Source organism: Tupaia chinensis, unplaced genomic scaffold, assembly GCF_000334495.1.
Source record: "Tupaia chinensis unplaced genomic scaffold, TupChi_1.0 Scaffold147608_1, whole genome shotgun sequence".
Taxonomy (NCBI): Eukaryota; Metazoa; Chordata; class Mammalia; order Scandentia; family Tupaiidae; genus Tupaia; species Tupaia belangeri.
In genome coordinates this window covers 681,341-698,740 of record NW_006207460.1, presented here as the reverse complement: position 1 = coordinate 698,740, position 17,400 = coordinate 681,341, and the positions used below count along the sequence as shown (strand labels likewise).

The following is a 17,400-nucleotide window of genomic DNA, read 5'->3' as shown; positions in this document are numbered from 1 at the left end:
CAGTTTCCTTTGGGGGAACCACTCCAGTCCACGTGGCTGGAGGAAGATAACCCTAGATCTAAGTAGGATGTAACCCTCTCCTGGCCATCAGCCAAGATGCTGCAGTCTAAGAGCATTCCAACTCCCCAGCCATAGGGATTGAAGCAGGATGAGCGCCTGAACTGAACCAAGCCGTTGAGAATCACTTCTAGGACATTTTTCTGGATCTCTTGGAAAAGAACTCTTTTTGCCTGCTGGTGCTCAGCCAATAGAATGTAAGCGTAGAGGCCATCTTTCCCTCAGGACTAGAGAGGCTGCCTGAATGAAGCCAATGCAGTGGAAGTCGGGGAGAAGAGATATACATAGAGAGGGTCAGTCTCGGGTTCAGTCTGGACTCTCAGTTATGCAGGCTGATGAATTCCTTTTTTATTTAGCAAAATAGCCTCAGTTCAGATTTTGTTACAACTCAACAAGTTCTGATTAATATGCCCATTATCAACAACTTTCTCTGCAGATTTACTGACTGGGAATAAGTCCTGTGGCATGGATCTCTCAGGAGCTTACGATTGTGGAGAACGGAGGCTGGTTTCTATATTATAAGAGATTAAGAATAGGGAGGCCGACAGGTGGCATGGTGGTTAAGGGTGCTAGACTCCCGTGTGGCCGACTGTGGTTCGAGTTTCTTTATTTTATTCATTTTTAAAAATTTGACCAGAGAGAGAGGAGAGAAAGAAAGTGAGAAAGCAAGCCGCTAGATCTGGTACTCGAACCGTGGTCAGCCATGTGGGAGTCCAATGCCCTTAACCACCACACCACCTGCTGGCCCCAAATAAAATAATCCCCCCCCCAAAAAAAAATCGAATAGAAAGGAAGTAGCCCCAATGATCTCCAGAAATCAGTGATGCTAAGAGACATAAAGGACAAGAAGAGGGAGAGAAATTCCAGGGGACTGGGAGAAGGGCAGGGATGATGAAGAGATTTTGGAGGAGAAGGGCCAGACTTTGTTGTGGGGAAGCTGTTTCAGGTTGGGGTAAGGGGTGGGGTAACCAGAAGGGCTCCTGTGTGGCTGTTAGAAGAAAACGAGGCTGGGGGCCAGCAAGTGGCCCCCACTTGTCAAATTAAAATAAATGAATGAATAAATAAAATTAAATATTTTTTAAAAACATGTTTATTTCACCTTATCTTCTGTTGCTTCCCACTATGAGCCTCTTTACTCCAGCCCCTTTTCAGCCTCATTTTTTTCTTTTTTTATGTTTTCTTTTTTTAGAATTATTTTATTTAACTTTATTTATTATTATCATTATTATTTTCCAGTTTGATCAGAGAGAGACAGAGAGAAAGAGAGAGGAAGTGAGAAAGCAAGCCACCAGGTCCAGGCATTGAGCCAAGTTCAGCCATGTTGGAGTGTCCAGTGCTTAAACCACCACACCACCTGATGATCCCAAACACTTATTTTTTAATTTTTAAAATTGTATTTTTTTTTTTTTTTGAGAGGTTTTTGCTATAGGGTGCGTGTGTTCACCAGAAAGACAAAGAGACAGAAAGCAAGAAATCACCTTCCAGGGAGGATAGCCATGCCACAATCCCTTCTCCTCCATTCTCTTCTCGGGATCTTGGGTTCGCATGCACACATGCCCAGTGTGAGTTTAAGTCACCGGGTCTGGAATTCAAACCATGATCAACTACATGGGAGTCCAGCAATGTAGCCATTACACAATCTGCTATTCCCCCAAACACTTATTTTATTTTTTTAAAAAAGCTTTCTTGGCCACTATCTATATCAGGCAGAATGCTAAGTCAGGGATTCTGCCTCAAGGTTTTGCCCTCCTAGAAACTACCATTCAGTGGGATAGGCAGAACAGTTATTCAAGAGGCCAATAGGTGGCACAGTGGCTAAGGTGCTGGAGCTCCACATGGCCCACTGAAATTTGAGTTCCAAGAAAATGAATAAATTAATAAAAAAAAGAAAAAAAAATTTGAGTTCCAGACCCAGAGGCTTGAAACTCACACTGGGCCCATCTGCATGCGTGCCCAAAATCCCAAGATGAGTCTGGAGGAGAGGGGATTGCTACATGGCCATCAACCACCCTGGGAGGTGATTCCCACTTTCTGTCTCTCTGGCAAGTGTACACACCCTGTAGCAAAAATCTCTCTCTAAAAAAAAAGTTACTCACATGAAAATTTCAGATTATGTTAAATGTAACTTAACTACTATGGCAGGTGAAGGAGAGAGTCTCAAAGGAAGTGACATTAAAGCGGAAATATAAACAAGAGAAAACTAACCCTGCATAGTGTAGTGGACAGAGCATTCCAGGAAGGGGGACAGGAGGCAAAGCAGTCCAACTAGGATCAGTCTAAGGTGTGGACAGGGGGAGTGTCCCTCATTCTCCCTGTTTTGCCCTCTTCGGTCATACGGAGAGGATGGCCTTGTCCACTCTCCCCATCCTCCATGTGTAAGCCCCTACAAGGCAGATTCCTCCAGGAACACTGAGAGGAGCTGAGCTCACAGTCCCACACACTGCCCAGACCTTAGCACTCTCTCATGGGGCAGCCAATGAGGAGCACCTAATAGTCACCTCCCTGGATAGGGCTGTACTGCTGACTGACAGCAGGGCTAGGGGCTTCACAGTCATTCCCATTCCCCTCTGGCCTCTCTTTTGGCCAATGGCACATTTCTGTCTACTGTGACTGAGGAGATAAGAAAGGGAGAAAACATGATAAAAAGAACTGGGCCCTTGTGGCCAGCAGGTGATGTGGTGGTTAAGGGCACTGGACTCTCACATGGCCAACTGTGATTCGAGTCCCGGAACCGGCACCTTGTTTTCTCACTTTCTCTCTCTCTCTTGCTTGCTCTGTTCCTCTCCAGTCAAATTAAAATAAATAAATAAATAAATAAATATTTTTTAAAGAATTGGCCCCTCCCAAAGAACCGAATCATCTCCATTTAGACTTGTGAGCACCCAACCTGTGACCAACAACCCAGGTGGAACGACTTGCCTGGGTCTTGCAGGGAACCAGGTGGGAGGTAAGGAAGGCTCTGTCTGAGCCACTCCCACATCCTGACCTGTGGCTGCGTGGGCCTCAGGGGTGCTTAGGAGTGACCCGGGGTTCTCAGACCTTGCCTGACTGCTACCAGAAGTCCTGGGAAAGATGAGAGGCCCTTAGAGGGTGTGCAGGTCAGAGCTGCTGTCTGTGTTCAGACTTCTCTTGCAATCGAGGGTGGAGGGGTATCAGAGGTGGGAGAACTGAGCCTGCCCATGGCAACTGAGGCTCCAGGAGAAAGCCTGCGGGACCACCCTGCCTCGGAAAACCGACCCAGGATTGAGCAGGTTGCATCTCGGAGGAAAACAAGCCCCTTTTTCCATTGCCATTTCCTCTTCCCCAGCTACGTCAGCACCCACATGTGCTGCTCAGGCCGTGGTTTGCCACAGTTGTGGCTGCCTGGGCTCAGGAAGTGACTGTCTCTTGGGTTCTGCCTGAGGTGCCTGTCACACTTTCCGATGGCTGATGGCTTCCACCGGAAACCTGCAGGACTTGGCCTTGAATGGGTCTGGGGGTAGTTCTGCTCCCACCCCAGGGAAGGCCTTGAGAGGTGAGAACAAACCTGACTAGACTAGGCATGGGTTGGGACAGAAAGTGCACTGAGATGGTGGGGAGAAGTGAGGTGACCGGGGAAAACAGGCGATGAGAGTCATCCCAGAGTGCTGTGTGAGGCCATCGACCACCGCAGCTACTCCAATTGCAGATGCCAGAGAGTAACCGAGTCCTGGCAGAGGGGCGGGAGGGCCTTGCAGAGTGACCCCAAGGCCTGAGGCAGATGTATCTCAAAGAGGGTTCTGAAGAGGCTGCCTGGCCTGTTCCAGACAGGATCCAGGGCTGCAGGGAAGAGACCATGGAAGATCGGGCCCCACGTGGCAGGGTTCGCCTCTAAGACATGGGGTCTGGGCTGCTGTCTTCAGAGTTTGCCTGAGGAGTGTTGCTTCAGACAGAGGTAGGTTAGGCCTATAGTGGAAGACACTGGGCATAATCACTTGGGGAGGTGGCACAGTCTGTCCTTGAGGGGGTCCGTAAAAGGAGTAGGGTGTGGGTGGAGGTAGGTGGACATTTAGGCAGCTTTCTCTGTCTCAGAATGCCCTGCAGATGCAGAAGAGGCTGGATGTCTTGGGAGGGGGCAATTCCCCTGTCCTGTGCTTGGCAGCCCCTCTCCCAGGTCTGAGGCTGGCAGGACCATGAGCTCAGAGGACCACCCAGCCTGTGGTGATTTCTCTGCTCTCCCCATCCCCAGCTGAATGTGCAACAAAGCCAGCTGGTTGCAGAAATCTCTGGAAGCTTGTTGGGCAGGAGAGGGAGGGGAGCGTTACATAAGAACCCACTGATGTGCAGGAAGTCGAGAGCAGCCTTTAGATTAGAAAGGCAGCATTTCCATCCAGCCCAGAAAGGCAGGAATAGCAACGGTGGTTATTTCTGGCCCCTCACTACCGCCCAGTGCTGGGGCTGTTCATCTTCTTGGTGGGTGAGCTTGCACTCTGAGGACCTGGTGTGAGGGGGAAGAGGGAGGGGGAAGGCAGCCCCTGGGGCTACCCCACTCAGGCACTGGTCTCCCCTCCCCACATACCAGGATGAAGGAAAAACAATTATAATAGTATTTGTGGCGCTTGTTTCCTGGTTTTCCTTAAGCTCCTGCCCTCCCCCAAAAAACAAACAAACAAAAAAAAAAACAAAAAAAACACACGCTTACCGTGACAGGCTCTGTGCTAAACACTTGACAGACATTTGTCCTTGCAGTGCCCAGTGAGGAAGATAACATTGTCACCCCCATTTAACTGATGAGGAAGCCCGCTTAGAGAGGGCAGGTGGCTTGCTTACGGTCACAGAGCTGGGTAACAGTGGAGCCAGGATTCCAATCCAGGCAGCTTGGCTTCAGAACCCTCTGGCCAAACCCCAGCTCATACCAAAAACTGTTCCCTGGGGTCCCAAAGTGAATCAGACAAAGCTTTAATTCTGCAGGGGTTTTTGGAGTCAAGTTGGATAGGGGATACAGACACGTGAACAGATCATTTCATTTCATTCATTCAACAATTGTTTATCAAACATCATTTCTCTTCTGGGCATTAAAGATACAAAGAGAAGTAAGGGCGGTTTCCCCCTTTCTAACTCCCAGCCTGGAGGGGGAGACAGACAGCGGAGGAGTGGTTAGGCAGCACGTGCTCTCGTGGGGGAAGCACAGTGAGTGTGCTTCTGCCTGCTGAGCTGCTTCCTAGGCGGTCAGAGAGACAACCTGCCATTTAGAAATAACGGCAAGAGGCTGGGCGGGGCAGAGCAGGTGGTGAGACTAGCAGGCAGCCATGCCACGGTCTAAGAGAGGGGTTTGGTTGCCTCGGCACCAGTGATCTCAGGGGCTTCCCCAGGGCCTCCCACTCAGAGGCAGAAAGAGAGAAAAGTTGACATCCAGATATACTGACAGACAGCTCAGTCCAAAGGAGCATCGCTTTCCCTTGATTCAGTGGCATCTGGGTGGCTGGGAGGCTAGATAAAAGGACCTCTTCCCAGCCCAGCCAGTGGTGTGGCGGCTAAGGTGGCTGGATCCAACATGGCTGAAATTGTGGTTCAAGGTCCGGACTCAAAGACTTGAAAAACACATCAGGTGCATGTACACACGTGCCCAAAATCCTGGTAGAAGAATGGAGGAGAAGTGGTTACAGCATGGCCATTTCCCCTGGGGGATGAATTTTCACTTTCCCTCTCTTTGTCTTTCTCTATGACGAGTGTACATGCCCTGTAGCAAAATCTAGGAGGGGGAAAAAAGCCAGATATAATATGATTGCACCTATACAGGGTACCTAAAGTAGTCAGATTCACAGCAGGAGGATGGGGGTACACAGGGGGTTATTGCTTTAATGGGTTCAGTTTCTGTTTAGGATGAGGAAGAAGTTCTTAAAATAGATAGCAGTGATAGTTACATAACATTGTGAATATACTTAATGCCACTGAAGGTAGCCATTTAAAAATGTTCAAATGATGGGACTGGCAGGTGGTGTGGTGGTTAAGGATGCTGGACTCCCACATGGCTGATCGCGGTCTGAGTCCCGGACCTGGCAGCTTGCTTTCTCACTTTCCCTCTCTCTCATTCTATCCCTCTCTGGTCAAATTTAAGTTAGTAAGTAAATGAATAAATAAAGTTAAGTAAAATCATTCTTTTAAAAAATAAAATAAAATAAAAATGGTAAAATGGTAAATTTCATGTATATTTTACCACAATAAAAGTAACTATTAATCAAGTTCTCTGTTTTTGTTTTAAATATTTACTTTTATTTATTTATTATTTTTTTTTAATAACTAGAGAGAGAGAGAGAAAATGAGAAAGCAAGCTGCCAGGTCCAGGACTCCAATCTGTGGTCAGCCACGTGGGAATCCAGTGCCCCAATCACCATCCACCTGCCAGAGCCCGTTTTGTTTTAATTTGCTATAGCATCTTAACCTCCTTGCCACCTGTTGACCTCTAGTATCTGGCCTTTTGTATTTGATTAGTTTCATTTGCATAATGTTTTCATGGTTCTGTTATGTATCAAAATCACTTTTCCAAGCTGCATAATACTCTGTTATATGTATATACCACCTTTTGTGTCCCTATTCATCGATTAATGGAAAAAGAGTTGTTTCTATGTTTGGTTATTGTGAATAATACTGTCAGAACATTAGCGTGCAAGTCTCTATGGATTCAGTTTTAATTCACCATCTAGAGGTAATGACCTATTTCTATCCCAAGGAGGATGGATTAAAGTTGGATAAGAACATAGGTTTTGAGGCTGGCAAGTGGTATGGTGGTTAAAGGCGCTGGACTCCTGCATGGCTGACTGCGGTTTGAGTCCTGGACCTGGCGGCTTGCTTGCTTTCTTACTTTCCCTTTCTCTTGCTGTTTCTCTCTGGTCAAATTTAAAATAATAATAAAAATAGTATATAAGATTAAATAAATAATTCTTTTTTAACATTTTGTTTAAATATTTATTTATTTATTGCTACAGGGCACATGTGCTCACCAGAGAGACAGAGAGAGACAGGGAGACAGAAAGGGAGAAATCACCCCCCAGGGAGAATGGCCACGCCGCAATCCCTTGCTTCTCCTCTATTCTCTTCTCAGGATCTTGGGCATGCATGCACACGCACCTGGCGTGAATTTTTAAGCCACCAAATCTGTCTCTCTCTTTGGTGAGCACACTTGCTCCGTACCTAGTTAAAAAATAATAATAGTAGGGTACCAGCAAGTGGTGTGGTGGTTAAGGCATTGTACACTCCCACATGGCCAACTGCGGTTTGAGTACTGGACCTGGTGGCTTGTTTTCTCACTTTCCCTCTCTCTCTCTCTCTCTCTCTGCGTATCTCTCTCTGGTCAAATTAAAATAAGCGAATGGGGGCCAGCAGGTGGTGTGGTGGATAAGGGCGCTGGATTCCTACATGGCCAACCATGGTTCAAGTCCTGGATCTGGTGGCTTACTTTCTCACTTTCCCTTTCTCTCTCTCTCTCGTCAAATAAAGAAAAAAATAACAATAACAAATGGAAATAAATAAATAATTAATTATTTTTTTTTAAAAATAAAATAAACGAATGAATAAATGAAATTAAATAAATAATTATTTTAAATAATAAGAATAAATAAGATTAAATATGTAATTCTTGGTTTCTTACTATTGGTGACTAAAGCAGCAGTATCTTCCGCTGGATAGTTTTTTTTTAATAAGAATTATTTTATTTATTTTTATTTATTTTTAAATTTTTAAAATTTTTGCTATAGGGCACGTGTGCTTGCCAGAAAGACAGAGAGAGACAGAGAGATAGAAAGCAAAAATTCACCCTCCAGAAGGGATGGCCATGCCCCAATCCCTTCTCCTCCATTCTCCTCTCGGGATCTTGGGGACGCACACACAGGCGTCTGGGGTGAGTTTAAGCCACCGGGTCCAGGACTCAAACCGCAGTCGACTACATGGGAGTTCAGCAACATAGCTAGCCATTATGCTAACTGTTGGTCCTAAGAATTATTTTATTTATGAATAAATAGAGAAAGGGAAAGTGAGAAAGCAAGCTGCCAGTTCTAGGACTTGAACTGTGGCCAACCATGTGGGAGTCCAGTACCTTAACCATGCCACTTGCTGGCCCTCCCTGGGTAGTTCTGATACCAAGACTCCTCTGCTCCTACTAATCTGGTTCCCCCACACTGTGGTAGTGCCCAGAATGGCTGCTCTGGTGTAGGAAAGAGGCTTTAGGGTTACTCTGTGGCCAGAGCTCTGGATGGTTTATTTTTAGGAGCTGGGTGGTGGAGGTTTCTTAGTCCTCTCTTGGGTTTGAGGTGCTTTGCCACCCTCTCCACCCCAGACCTAACTTTCTCCTTTCCCCAGCAACAACCAGGCTGTCTCATTTTTCTCTCCCAGGCTAAATCTGGAGTGTGAAGCTGCTTTTCTTCCTAATTTAGCATTTGAATTAAAGTGAGAACTGAATGTGGCTGGAAAGCTGACTCCCATCTGTGTGAGGGGGAAGGGTGGCCAAGAAGAGTGAGCCTGGTACACGCTGAGGACCTGAGTGAGGGGGCCTGATCTGGGCTGCTCTTGTTAGCTTAGACCACTCTCAGGTGCAGGCAGACAGCTGAGCAGAAAGATGAGGTTTGGAGGTGGAGTTTTTCTAGGAGTGGAAGAATCCTGCAGGGGCATCATTTGAACATGCCACAAAAATGTGCTGAGTGCTCATCACTGTGTGCCAGACCCATGCTGGATGCTAGGCAAACAGTGGTGTACCAGCTGGACCCACTGCCCACGCCCAGCTTTCAGTCTTGTAGGGGAAACAGGCTCAGAAACAGGCGATGCCCAGACAGGGTGGTGTGTGTGCTGTCAGCGGGGAAGGAGCAATGTTGCAGGGCCCTGGAGGGGGTAGGTGGGGGTCAGTCATCCCTTGAGCTGACCTGGTGGAGCAGAACTGGATGCTTTGAGCAGAAGGAATTGCACCCGGGAAGATTTCAGTGGGCAGGGCTAGCAGGTGGCATAGTGGTTAAGGTACTAGACTCCCACATAGTCGACCATGGTTCAAGTTCCAGACCAGAGGCTTAAAACTTATTCCGGGTGTGTGCCCAAAATTATGAGAGAAGAATGAAGAAGGGATTGTGGCATGGGCATACCCCCTGGGGGTGATTTCTCACTTTCCCTCTCACTGTCTCTGTCTCTCTCTGGCAAGCACACATACCAAGGCACAAACCTCTCAAAAATAAATAAATGGTCTAAAAAAAAATTTCAGAGGGCATGGCTCTGCAAAGCAAGGAGCTGGTACTGGGGGAGTTGGGCTCAAGAGGGCTCAAGATCTGCCACTGCTTCCTATACTCCACCTCCCCTTTCTTCTCCTTCCAGGAACACAGAGGAGAGTGACCTGGGCCAGAAAAGTCCAGGAGCATGTGAGTGAATTCTGCTCAGGCTGTAAATAGTGCAAGGGGGGTGGGGAGGTGGGGGCAAGGAGGCTGCAGTCTCTCTCTCTCTTTAGAAATTTTTGCTATAGGGCATATGAGCTAGCCAGAGAGGGACAGAGACAGAAAGAGAGAAATCACCCCTCGCAAAGGGGGGATAGCCACACTGCAATCCTTTCTCCTCCATTCTCCTCTTGGGGATCTTGGACATGCATGCACACATGCCTGGCATGAGTTTAAGCTGCTGGGTCCAGGTCTCAAACCATGGTCGACCATGTGGGAGCCTAGCAACGTAACCCTTATGTCATCTGCTGTTCCAAGGAGGCTGCGGTTTCTTGAGTTAGCCACTCAGAGACTTGACCTGGTGGGTCCAAGATGGCCATGGAATCTCTATCACATCACGGAAGCCAGGGTTATTAGGAAGCATTCCTGTTTGATTTAACTTAATCCTGTCCTTTCCAGGTGGTTAGTTGAGTTGATCTCTGGGGGGTGCTTCCTCTTAGAGATGGGACTGAATCATGATTCTGGCTGAAGTAGGAACAGGTTGAAATCTTAGCAAAGAAAGATCCTCTGGGGCCAATCCATGGCATGAGGGTTAAGATGCTTGATCCCACATGGCCTACAGTGCAGTTTGAGACCTGGACCAGGTGGCTTGAGAAATCCCGAGAGGAGAATGGACGAGAAGAGACTGTGGCATGGCCATCTCCCCACCCCCCAGGTGGGAGCACTTTCTCACTCCCTGTCTCTATCTTTGTCTCTCTCCAGCAGCATAGAGGCCTATAGCAAAAACTGAAAACAAACCAACCAACAAACAAAAACAGAAAGGAAGAAAAAGAAGAAAGACTGTTGGCTAAGACAGGAAAGAGCTGTCTGGGGGGCCGTGCATTTCCCTTTGGGCACTTGAGTTCCCAAATGACAGGCACAGCTGAGGGATCCTGGTGTAAAACTGGCCATCAATATTTCAAGCAGCATTATTTATTGATCACTCATCTGGCTGGGACAAAAGGAGAGGGTAATTCATAGGGGATACAGGGCTGCTGGGGTCAGCTAGGGAACGGGGTCAGGGAAAGGTAAGCCACTGAAGAGCCCCAGTCCAGTTCCTTAAGAATACATTGGAGGGGGAACCAGCAGTTAGCATAATGGCTATGTCGCTGGACTCCCATGTAGTCGACCACGGTTCGCGTCCTGGACCCAGTGGTTTAAAACTCACGCCGGGCACGTGTGCGTGCGTGCCCAAGATCCCGAGAGGAGGATGGAAGAGAAGGGATTGCGGCATGGCCATCCCCTCTGGAGGGTAATTTCTTGCTTTCTGTCTCTATGTCTCTCTCTGTCTGTCTGGCGAACGCACGCGCCCTATAGCGAAAAAAAACCTCTCCAAAAAAAAAAAAAAAAAAGAATACGTTGGAGGGGCTGGCAGGGGGCGTGGTGGTTAAGGGTGCTGGACTCCCACATGGCTGCCCACAGTTCAAGTCCCAGACCTGGCGGCTTGCTTTCTAACTTTCCTTCTTTCTATCTCACTGTCTCTTGCTCTCTTGCTCTATCCCTCTCTGGTCAAGTTAAAAATAAATAAAGTTAAAATAAAATAATTCTAGGGGCCAGCAAGTGGCATGGTGGTTAAAGTCGCTGGACTCCCACATGGCTGACCAAGGTTCAAGTCTTGGACCTGGTGGCTTGCTTTCTCACTTCCTCTCTGTCTCTGTCTCTCTCTGATCAAATTGGAAAATAATAATGATAATAACAAATAAAGTTAAATAAAATAATTCTTTAAAAAAATAATTCTAAAAAAATAAATACGTTGGGATTCCAGACTAGGGACTATGTCTCCCCCCCCTTTTTTTTTTAACCTTATATGTCTGAAATATCACCATTTCAAGTTGCTTAGCAATCTAGAATGTGTTACCCATACAGCAGGGATTTTTTGTTTGTTTGTTTTAAGAATTATTTTATTTAACTTTATTTATTTATAATTTGACCAGAGAGAGACAGAGAGAGAGTGAGGAAAAGTGAGAAAGCAAGCTGCCAGGTCCGAGACTTGAACTGCAGTCGGCCATGTGGGAGTCCAGTGCCCTTAACTACCATGCCACCTGCCTGCCCCTACAGTATGTCTTTAGACTTGCTCCTTTCTTTTTTTCTTTTCTTTTTAAAAAATTTGCTATGGGCGTGTGCACTCACCAGAGAGAGACAGAGAGAGTGAGAGACAGACAGATAGACAGAAAGTAAGAAATCATCCCCAGGGGAGATGGCCATGCTGCAATCCCTTCTCCATTCTCCCCTGGGGATTCTGGGCACATATGCACATGCACCCAGGTTTTTGTCATAAGGCGCATGTGCTTGCTGAAGAGAGACAGAGAGAGAGGGAAAGTGAGAAATCACACACCAGGGAGGATGGCCACAGTCCCTTTTCTATTCTCCTCTCAGGATTTTGGGCGCACACACATATGTGCCCAGCATGATTTTCAAGCTGCCAGGTCTGGGATTTGAAGTGCATAGCTGGTGATATGGGAATCCAGCGCCTTAACCACCACACCACTTGCTGCTCCCTCTGTCTCCACTTTCAACTCCGTTGTACCCCAGATGAAAACAGGGGACCAGCAGGTGGCATGGTGTTTATGGTGCTGGACACACCCACATGGCCAACCACGGTTCAAGTGCCAGACCTGGTGGCTTGCTTTCTCACTTACCCTCTCTCTCTGTCAAATAAAAATAAATTAATAAATATATAAAAACTAAATACATGATTCTTTAAAAAAGAAAGAAAACAAAGGAAGGGACAGGAGGCAGGGAAACCTTGGACAGGACTCTAACTGCCACCGTGGCCTCAGGGAAATTATACCCAGGGCTGGGAGCTGTGCGAGCTCCCCTTCTTTGACTGCATCTGCCTGTGGCCCCTGTGTTCCTAATCCATGGGTACAGCGTTGTGTGGAGGCCACCTTAGTTATACTGAGCGGCCCTCCAGACTTGAAGTCTCTGGCTGAAATGGCCTCAGGCCTAGGGTGGCTTTGGCTAGCTCTGCCTCCCCAGTTCCCTGGCCCTTGCTACCTCAAGAGTCCCTCTCCTCTCCCCTCCTGACTCCAGGTAGGGGCTAGACTGGATAAACAAGCTCCAGTCCCATGATTGCAGCTACCATATGGCCAGGGAAGCAGGATAGGCACTCTCTAAGCTAAATCTCACCTGGTTGCCCCAAGGCTTTCTCTCCCCTCCTGATTCTGAAATAAGCTCCAGCAGCTTCCCTAGATGCCATCTCAGAAGCCCAGGGTGCGTCCCATGGGCCACAGGGCCCTCCCAGGGTCAGCCTGACAATTTCCCTATTGAGAAGAAAGTGCCTAATCCTTCTCGATCTGACCATCTCCTGCGGGGAGTGGGAAGGGGTGTGCACACAGGCCAGGCTTAGGGACACACTGCTTGCGAAATCACACCTGCCCTGCTTATCCTCGGGGATGCTTTCTGCAGGAACCTCCAAGGTGGAGAAGGAGGCGCGCTGCTCACCGATTGAGCAGACGCGCGGCGGGAGAGGGCTGTCCTCTGCCCGGGCGGAGCCCAGGAATCCCACATTGGGAGGAAGCTGCGCCACCTAGTGGATTTTTCTCTCCTTGCAGGCATTCCTCTCGCCTTCCTTGCCTCCAGCCTAGATATGGGGCGTACTCTCCCTGAGACCCAAACAGAAGCGCTGTCTCTAAGGACTTGAGGTGCTCTCCTCCTCCGGACAGGTCTGAGCCAGCTCAGAGAAGAGCGATCTGGGGGAATTTAGAAGGGAGATGATGATGTACTGGCAGGATGTAAAGGAGCAAGGAAGCCAGCAGGTTTTGTTTGTTTGATTTTATTGTTTTTCCCCAACAGGCGCTCTTGGCATGGAGACAGCGTCTATCATCTTGGATGCCACAGATAATGGGGACGGTGGCCCGGAGCTTAGTTATACTGAGCGGCCCTCCAGACTTGAAGTCTCTGGCTGAAATGGCCTCAGGCCTAGGGTGGCTTTGGCTAGCTCTGCCTCCCCAGTTCCCTGGCCCTTGCTACCTCAAGAGTCCCTCTCCTCTCCCCTCCTGACTCCAGGTAGGGGCTAGACTGGATAAACAAGCTCCAGTCCCATGATTGCAGCTACCATATGGCCAGGGAAGCAGGATAGGCACTCTCTAAGCTAAATCTCACCTGGTTGCCCCAAGGCTTTCTCTCCCCTCCTGATTCTGAAATAAGCTCCAGCAGCTTCCCTAGATGCCATCTCAGAAGCCCAGGGTGCGTCCCATGGGCCACAGGGCCCTCCCAGGGTCAGCCTGACAATTTCCCTATTGAGAAGAAAGTGCCTAATCCTTCTCGATCTGACCATCTCCTGCGGGGAGTGGGAAGGGGTGTGCACACAGGCCAGGCTTAGGGACACACTGCTTGCGAAATCACACCTGCCCTGCTTATCCTCGGGGATGCTTTCTGCAGGAACCTCCAAGGTGGAGAAGGAGGCGCGCTGCTCACCGATTGAGCAGACGCGCGGCGGGAGAGGGCTGTCCTCTGCCCGGGCGGAGCCCAGGAATCCCACATTGGGAGGAAGCTGCGCCACCTAGTGGATTTTTCTCTCCTTGCAGGCATTCCTCTCGCCTTCCTTGCCTCCAGCCTAGATATGGGGCGTACTCTCCCTGAGACCCAAACAGAAGCGCTGTCTCTAAGGACTTGAGGTGCTCTCCTCCTCCGGACAGGTCTGAGCCAGCTCAGAGAAGAGCGATCTGGGGGAATTTAGAAGGGAGATGATGATGTACTGGCAGGATGTAAAGGAGCAAGGAAGCCAGCAGGTTTTGTTTGTTTGATTTTATTGTTTTTCCCCAACAGGCGCTCTTGGCATGGAGACAGCGTCTATCATCTTGGATGCCACAGATAATGGGGACGGTGGCCCGGAGCCGCCGAAGCCCCTCCCCCGCCCCTGCCCTCTCCTCTTCCAGGCGGAGCAAAGCTCGGCTGGGTTCTGCTGAGGAGGGAGAGCTGGCACCGGCTGGATGGAGCTGCTGGCTTTCCTCTGACGTCACGGCCTGGAAATCCCATTTTAAGCTGGTTCTCGGGGTGTGGGGCACTCACAAGAAAGGGGGGCGGGAAGCCGAAGCAGCTCTAGGCCCGAGGCCATTACAGCCAGGAACTTCCGTTCTGGAGGGCTGCTCAGTGTCCCCAAGGAAGCCTGCGTGCAGAACACAGACCCCAGCCCTAACCCCCAGCCCAATCCCCCTGGAGGCCTAGAGAGTGACCTAGTACCTTCCTCATAGCTCCCTCCACGCACCTCTCTTCTGACAGCTCTTTTCCGTTCCCTTGGCCTGGAGAGATCTACTAAGGCAGAGAGGAGAGGACAGGTGGTCCCAGGGAATGAGGAGACAGCAAGGGGTCACCTAGACACAGACACGCCTCGCTAGCCACCCTCCTCCACAGATCCTTTCACCCATCCTCTCTGTCACCCTCCCTCTCTCCTCTCCTCCCCTGCACCACAGGGGGCAGGCCCTGTGCCCAGAGTTCTAGAAGCCTGGATGTTTCCATGGCAACAGGCCAGTGAGCTCTGAAATCTGTTCCTGTTGACACAGGGAAACCCAGATGTGCCGGGAGGGCCTGGCAATGCGGAATCTGGCAGTGACCTCCTTAGCCAACGGTCATTGTGGGTGCAGCACGGACCTGAGTATGAGCAAACACGCACGTGTGTGTGTGTGCGCACGCGTGTGTGTGCCAGATACACAGCAAGGGAGATTTAGGTTAGAGAGCGCCTTACCTGCTTCTCTGGCTATACGGTAGCGGTAGCTGCAAGCATGGCATAGCAGCATCTTACTCTCTGGGGATCTTTCTAGAATGAGTCTCTTCCCTGAATTCTACCCCGACACCTTCCTCTCCTTTCTGACAGAGAAGGGACACATTGCACAGAGGCCAAAGATGACCTTCAGAGGGGAGGGTTGCAGGGAAGATGACATCTCACAACCTGCCCCCACCAGGAGGTTCTTGGTTTGTGTTTCATCAAGTGGCAGGTGGACATGCACTGCGATGCCAGGAAAAGGGGAGCCTGCTGAATGGGGCATGTTGCCACCCTTGGGGTCTAGAGCCTGGGTCTAGGTGCCCCCCATCCCTTATGCTCTGCTTCCTTCATTTTCCTGCCGCAGGACTGAGCTGCCATTTCTCTGCTCCCTTCGCCCTCCCTGTCCACTCTGCTCCTTTGTTATTCTCGTCCTTTGCTGCTTCTGCTCTTCTCCATCCTTGCTCTTCTCCTGGGTTCTGACTTCAGGGTCAGCTAGTTTTTTTTTTTTGTTTTTTTTTAAGAATTATTTAATTTTATTTATTCTTTTTTTTTTTTTTTTAACTTGACTAGAGAGACAGACAGAGTGAGAGAGAGGAAAAGTGAGAAAGCAAGCCACTAGGTCCAGGACACTAACCTTGGTTGGCCATGTGGGAGTGTCTAGCACCTTAACCACCACACCACCTGCTGGTCCCCCAGGGTCAGCTAGTTACGCTTCCTGTCCCCTGGTGGCCTTGGCCCTACCTCCAAGGGCTCAGACAGCAGGCCCTGCAGCCTCCCTCCTTCTCCTTTGACCTAGCTGAGCAGTTCTGGATTCATTCCTTTCCTTACCTGGTGCCATGCTGAGCACATATGTGCCCAGCGTGATTTTCAAACTGCCAGGTCTGGGACTCAAACCATGCATGACCATGTGGGAATCCAGCACATTGATCACACCACCTGCTGGCCCCTTAGTATTTTTGTTTGTTTGTGTGTGTGTGTGTGTGTGTGTGTTGCTATAGGGCATGCGTGATCACCAGGGAGACAGAGACAGAGACAGAAAGCGTGAAATCAGGGGGGATGGCCTCATCACAATCCTTTCTCGTTTCTCCTCTGGGATTTTTGGCAATACACACATATATGTGTCTGGTGTAAGTTTTAAGCTGCCAGGTCCAGGACTTGACCCGTGGTCAATTACACGGGAGTCCAGCGACATAACCATTATGCCATCTGCTGGTCCTTTTAGAGAGTGTTTTTTGCTATAGGGAATGTGTGCTCGCAGGAGAGACACAAAAAGACAGCGAGACAGAAAGCGAGAAATAACCTCCCTAAGAGGAATGGACACATTGCAATCCTTTCTCCTCCATTCTCCTCTTGGGATTTTGGGCACGCACGCACATAGTGTGAATTTCAAGCCGGTGGGTCCAGGACTTGAACTACATGGGAGTCCAGCACCTTAACCACCACACCACCTGCTGGATCCCTAAGCCCATCTCTTACTTGCAGGTCAGACCCTGTGGTTCAGCTTGACCTCCCTCCGCCCCCAACAGCTGTGCCCTGCTTCCCACTTGAGGTCCTTCCCACCTGCGGACTTGGGTTTGGGGGTAAGAACTAAGCATGGAGGCCAAGAGGCCAGCCGGTGGTGTGGTGGTTTCGGCAGCTGGATCCACATGTTAACTGCATGGTCCAAGTTCTGGACCCACTGGCTTGAAAACACACCGGGTGCATGCCCAAAATCCTGAGAGGAGAACAGAGGAGATGGCGTGGCCATCGCCCTGGGGTGATTTCTCACTTTCCCTCCCTTTCTCCCCAGGAGAGTACATGACCCTATAGGAAACGTAAAACAAATAAACAAACAAGCAAACCACGGAGGCCAAAGGAAATGAGGTGCCAGAGTTTGGTTTATTGGCTCATCCAGTATCACAGGTCCAAGGGCACCCTCTTTCCAAGGAACTGGGAGCCCCATGGCTCCTGCATCTCTTTCTTCTCGACATGTTTCTCCTGGCCCTGACTGAAGCCGTGGCAGAAGCTGGGACAGGGTGTGAGGTGGGGGCTGGGCTCTGACAGGGGTCTGCTCACATACAGCCCAGTCTGCTTGGCACAGGAAGGGGTCCCTGGGGCAAGAGGGCATGGGTCCCCAGGTGACCAGAAAGGAGCCAGCTCAGCAGGGGCCTCTACAGGGGGCCCTGAGGAGTGGGGGAATCCATCTAGGAGTGGGGCAGGAGTTGGGTGAGGTGAAAGGATCAGGGGCAGAGGAGG

General features: G+C 49.5%; 1 long non-coding RNA gene across 2 annotated transcripts; it reads left to right on the top strand.

Annotated features, from left to right (window-relative positions):
• The first annotated feature begins 3,433 nt into the window (after nt 1–3,433).
• LOC114006414 (uncharacterized) lies at nt 3,434–14,344 on the top strand. Of its 2 annotated transcripts, none has more exons than XR_003548127.1 (3): nt 3,434–3,571; nt 9,367–9,410; nt 14,232–14,344. It is a non-coding gene; the product is annotated as an uncharacterized LOC114006414 (long non-coding RNA). The 2 variants fall into 2 exon arrangements; XR_003548128.1 differs by lacking the exon at nt 14,232–14,344 and adding an exon at nt 13,257–13,309.
• The last annotated feature ends 3,056 nt before the right edge of the window (nt 14,345–17,400 follow it).